At 42.0% G+C, this 5830-nt stretch overlaps 1 non-coding gene across 1 annotated transcript; it reads right to left on the bottom strand.

The window, feature by feature from the left end:
* Nucleotides 1-3673: 3673 nt before the first annotated feature.
* trnas-uga (transfer RNA serine (anticodon UGA)) lies at nt 3674-3755 on the bottom strand. Its single transcript has one exon. It is a non-coding gene; the product is annotated as a tRNA-Ser (tRNA).
* Between the last annotated feature and the right edge of the window lie 2075 nt (nt 3756-5830).

Genomic DNA, 5830 nt, shown 5'->3' with positions numbered 1-5830 from the left:
AGAAGGACCCCACTCTGTCAATGTAACTCAACCAGGGGACAGAAGTCTGACATCACGCGATCAATGTAACTCAACGATGAATTTATGGCCGGACCGCACTCTGGTAATATAACTCACCTAGGGAAGAGTAGACTGACACCACTCTGTCAATGCTAGTCATCCAGGGAAGAGCAGACTGACCCAACACTTTATATGTAACTCACCCAGCCAGTGGCAGACTGACACCACTCAGTCAGCAAAATTTACCCAAGAAAGAGCAGACTGACGCCAGTCTGTCAACGTAACTCACTCAGAGAAGAGCAGGCTGTACCCATTCTGTCTCTGTCACTCATCCAGGAAAGAGCAGGCTGATCTGATTCTGTCAATGAAACACAAGCAGGGAGATGAGCCTGACCCCACTCTGTCAAAGTAACTCACTCAGAGAAGAGAAGACTTATTCCATTCTGTCTATGTGAATCATCCAGCGAAGACAGTAATGAAACCATACTTGCTGTTAAACTCAGACAGAGAAGAGCAGACTGTCACGATTCTGAGAAAGTAACACGCCCGTGGAGGAGCAGACTGACACCACTCTCTTAACATAGCTCACGCAGGGAAGAATAGACTGAGTCACTCTGTGATATTACCCACTGAGAAAGGAGCAGACTGACCCCATTCTGTTAATATGACTCTCCCAGGGAAGACCAGATGCAGCCCAATCTGTCAATGAGACTCAACCAGGGAAGAGCACTCTGACCTCACGCGATCACTTTAACACAATGAGGAAATTGCAGACTGACTGCATTCTGTCAATGCAACTCACCCAGGGAAGAGCAGACGGATCCCACACTGTCCAAATAACTCACTCCGTGAAAAGCAGACTGACGCCACTCTCTCCACGTAACTCGAACAGGAAAGAGTAGACTGTTGCCACTCTGTCAATGTAACTCACTAAGGGAAGAGCAAATGACGCCACTCAGTCAGTGTTACTCACCGAGGGAAGGGCAGACTGACCCCACACTCTCAGTGTCACTCAGCAGACTGATCCCACACGGTCAATATCAGTCATTCACTGAAGAGCAGTCTGATCCCACTCTATAAATGTAATTCACTCAGGGAAGAGCAGACTGATCCCATCTGTCTATGGTACTCACCCAATGAATGAACACTAACCCCACTCTACCAATGTAACTCGCCAGAGAAGAGCAAACGGAAGCCAGACTGTCAACATAAATTATCGAGGGAAGAGAATACTGACCCCGCTCTTTCTGTTTCACTCAGTCAGGGAAGAGCAGACTGTTACCACTCTGTGAAAGAAATTCGCCCAGGGAAGGGCAGACTGACCCTACTGTATCTGCGTGACTGACACAGGTAAGAGCAACTAATCCAACTCTGTCAATGTCTGCCCCTCAGGGAAGAATACCCTGACCCCTCTCTGTCCAAGTCGCTCACCCAGAAAACAGCAGACTAACCCCACTCTGTCTATTTAAGTTCACAAAAATCCTCTGAAGTACGTCCTATCCAGACACTCTCCACATCACTGTCTCTGTAACCGTGTGCGTTCAATGGCGAATCCAAATAACCTGCAATGTTTAGAATGTGGCACCAAACCAGAGCTACCACACAGAAATTGGGCGAATGTACAAACTTCCATCAGGTAGTCACCTAAGCCTGGAATGGAAACCAAACCCGACAGTAGTGGTGATTATAAAATGGCAGAACAGAAACCTAGAAAAAGGAATTGCGTCCCTGTGTGTTGCAACGATTCTGAGTATTAATTAAGCGTCCCTTTCTGTAGTTAATTTCCATTTTCGTCACTGCCAACCTTCTTCAAAGCAAAGCACGCACTTGCTTTTTTCAGACTTCCGATATCCCGCTTTCATCCCGCTTTTTACCTAATCCTATTTCTGACTTTACAAACTACGTCATAACAGGTTGTCATCTGCAGACTGAGCTTTGTTCCGTTCTCCACTGATATTGAGAGTAGTAATACAGCGTATTCGAGAAGGACTTGCTGCGTTTGCGGGTGGTGTATTCGCGGTATTATGGCTTCTTTTTATCGTTTTCGGTCTACTATTTCGAGTTCATTGCGCAGACTTCTGAAGAAGACTTTTTGGAGTCGAAATGGTAACTGTGTTTTCTCTCGGAAGACAGAAGTAGCTTTATTTCTGTTCTCTTATAAATTGATCTTCTTCTGATCTTTGCATGTGAAATAGGGTGCATTACTCTTGCTCGGTTTTAGTTTCAAAATCAAGAGAAACATGAAGGAGACAATATCAAAGAACACAAAGTACTGAGTTGTTAAGATATTTTTTGCAGCAATGGTGGACATGAAGGTCAAATTAAGACAACGGTTCAAGAACATTTAGTCTGGAATTGGTATGTGACTTGAGTTCCAAATATATGTTTCCGTTCTTCCAGTACACCTTTTTGTCTCCCAGAAAACATTGATTGTTTTCTGTATTTAATTTGTTTCACGATATCTGTCTTCTGGTCGACCAGGGACAACTTGAATTTGCGTCTGCATTGAATAAGATTTCGCTCTTTCTTTCGAGAAGCAAACCTGTGCATTATGTAACATTTATCATGCTGATGGCTAAGATGTTCAAAATGAATTACTGTTTATGGATCGTGAGCAAGAATGAAGTGATCCACTTGCGAACAGATGTCACCACGCTCTATTCCGACATCGGGCCTGAACGGTCTATAGGCAGAGTCTGCAGAAAGGAAATGTCTAAGTGAACTAGTCCTTTGTTCAGTTTGATTTGATAGTGCTGTTTTGGTGCAGAAATGTGTCAACATCTCTGACGTTAGAGTCAAAATTTAAGTCACATCTACTCCATGGAGTGTCTTCTCATACCGGAACATGCTGACATGAAAACATCTAAATCTGATAGCAAAAATTTTTTCATTAAACTGGGAGTATGTTTAACTAAGCAATTCAGACAGCCAAAATGAATAATTGGCATTTGGTTCTTCAAGCTGAGCTCTCCACACCAACTGCTCCAACGAAGGTCGTGGATAAGATCCCCATCGATTATTTTGGTCAATTTTAGTCTCAGCAACAACCAATTGTTCTGAACAATGGTACCCCACAAGCAGAGGGCTAAGTCTGATTTTCATCATTAATTTTCAAATTCAGTTCTTAATGCACAGTTTCTTACGAATGTGGACAGCAGAAGACCGTTAACATTCTATTTCTAATATTTCCAGAAAATTCTACTCCGCTGATATCGCCTTGCCTTATCACACCTCAAGCCAGGAACCTGGATCAGTCGAGATCCTTTCCACACATGGAGTTGCTTTTTCTAATTCATTGACTGCTGATATACTAGATTATTGGCTTTGAGAGTCAGTTGTAAATTAGGTTGAGCTTTCTCAGCTTGACTTTCAATTGATTTTTAAAAAAATCATCATCTGCAGGTAATGTATTGCATTGCTTCTTGTTTTGCTTAATTCCAAACCCCCGCTCCCGAACATCCAAATTTCACGATAGTTCGACAAATGTTTTGAAACTGATTCATATTGGAAGTTGGTGGCTTTTTGTGTCTCGACATATAATTTATTTTATTAGACGTCTTGAAATTACTTCGGATTCTTTACAGTTAAAAAATTTAGTTTCGATTGAATGCAAAGCTCAAGCTCCACGAAATCCAAATTCTGCAAAGGAATTAATAACTTTTGAAAAATTCAACGCTGTGAACAGGACTCGAACCTGTGCAGGAAGACCCCATTGGATTTCAAATCCAACACCTTAACCACTCGGCCATCACAGCTCCGACCTAATTGCCAATTTTCATAGTAAAAGAACTGAATTAATGAAATACGTAATTTGAAGAACAAATTGTCAAGACCCAAAGATTTCGCCAAATCCTTTGCTGGGACTCAGACGAACGTTACCTTTGCAGATTGACAGGCTTTCATCGCAAACTAGATTCTGACACAGCTGAAGTTGTGGGAATGATTCTTCATCGAATTTTAGAGTCACGGATGTACACCACATGAAGAGAGGATCATAGTCTCACTGCGTCCGATCGACTTTGACTCAATTGCTCATCATCTGGTGCCAAAGTTGTTTTTTAACATTCATCAAAATATGGTATTAGAAATACTGATGCTAAGTCCATAAACACTAGCTATATTCGTAAAATCAAAATCGGAATTAGAAAGAATGCAGAACCAATTTACAGGAATGGATCCAGCAACTAATCCGTAAGTTCGGACAACAGTTAATGAACTTGTGAGCACATGAGAGGAAGATTGACCGAAGATTTGGAACTTGAAATCGTCTTGATGGAATTATTTGCAAAGCTTTTGCGGTTGTTCTAGAGTCATCAAGTCCTTGAACAATACAACACGGAAAGTGGCCCTTCTTTCCAACTTGCCCATGGTGGACAGTTGTCCTATATTAATAGGTCCAATTTGCCAACATTTGGCCCACATCCCTCTAAACCTTGTTACTCATATTTCCATCCAGATGCCATTAAATGTTACAGTTGTACCAGTCTCCAACAATTTCTCTGGCAGCTCATTCTGGACACGACTGAAAAAGTTGCCCCTGACGTCCCTTTTAAATCCTTACCCACTAATTTTAAAACGATATTTTCTAAATTTTGACTTACTCACCAGCAGGAAAACACCTTGACGAGTAAACCTATCCATGTCCCTCATGATTTAATAATTAGCAAGGATTTGACTTTATCATAATTGTCAGGAGGGAGATGTGTGGAGATTATTTATCGAAGGTTTGAAGTAGAAAGTCTGATGTGCAGATTTTTAGAATTGCATCTTGGAGAAGTTTTTACTGAGTCATTGAAGTCTAGTAGCAGTTGTAGAAGTCTGTTGTGAAAGCTGCAGAAGGATTTCAGGGCACGAGAGCGAAGCATTATTTCCAATGTATTGTGGCTCAGTTCGACCGCACGTGGACTACAGTATGAGGAATTATAATCCTCAATTTAGGAAAGATACTAATGCCATATGAGGAATACCACGAATGGTGATTAGCCTTGATATCATGTATGAACGCTAGTCCTGTGAATTGAAATTGGGCAAATCCGGTCTTTTTTTTAACAGTTTCAAAACAAGAGAGGCAATTTCGTTGAGAGTTGCAAAATATTTGAAGAGATAAACAGGGTGGTGCAATTAAATTTTGTTCCCTCATTGGTGAATCTAGAAGCAGGAGAGGACAATTTTAAAATGAAGCATTGTGATTTATGACCAGGATGAGAACTATTGATTTTTGTCTTAGCCTTGAGAAGTCTCGCTATTCAGCACTACAGTGAGCCTTGGATATTTGGTCTTTGAATGCATCACGATCAGCCTGACCCGCCGACACTTACTGCATCACTATAGACCTGACCCCTCACACTTACCCCCTTAATATCAGCGTGAACCCCTCAAACTTACTGCATCACTATCCATCTGGTGCCCTCACATTTACTGCGCCACTTTCACTTGGAGACCCTCATTTTGACTGGGTCATTATTAGTCTGATTGCCAAACACTTACTTTGTCCTATCAGTCACGCCCTTACACTTCCTATATTACTATTACCCTGACTCCTTACACTTACCGTGTCACTACAATACTGCTTCCTCAAACTTACTATGTCACTATCACCTTGACCCTCTCACATTTACTGCACCACAATCACACTGACCACCTCACACCTACTGCTTCACTATGAGCTTCAACACTCACACTGACAGCGTCACTAACAGCCTGACCCCTCATACTTACTGAGTTGGTATCTCTCTGATCCCCTCAGAATTACTGCATCACAATCACTCTGACCCCTCATACTTAATGCGTCACTATCCCTCTGGCACCCTCATACTTCCTGCATCACTCA

The sequence above is a fragment of the Chiloscyllium punctatum genome, unplaced genomic scaffold, assembly GCF_047496795.1.
Source record: "Chiloscyllium punctatum isolate Juve2018m unplaced genomic scaffold, sChiPun1.3 scaffold_174, whole genome shotgun sequence".
Taxonomy (NCBI): Eukaryota; Metazoa; Chordata; class Chondrichthyes; order Orectolobiformes; family Hemiscylliidae; genus Chiloscyllium; species Chiloscyllium punctatum.
Note: the sequence above shows the minus strand (reverse complement) of the source record. Positions and strands in the feature narration are given on the sequence as shown.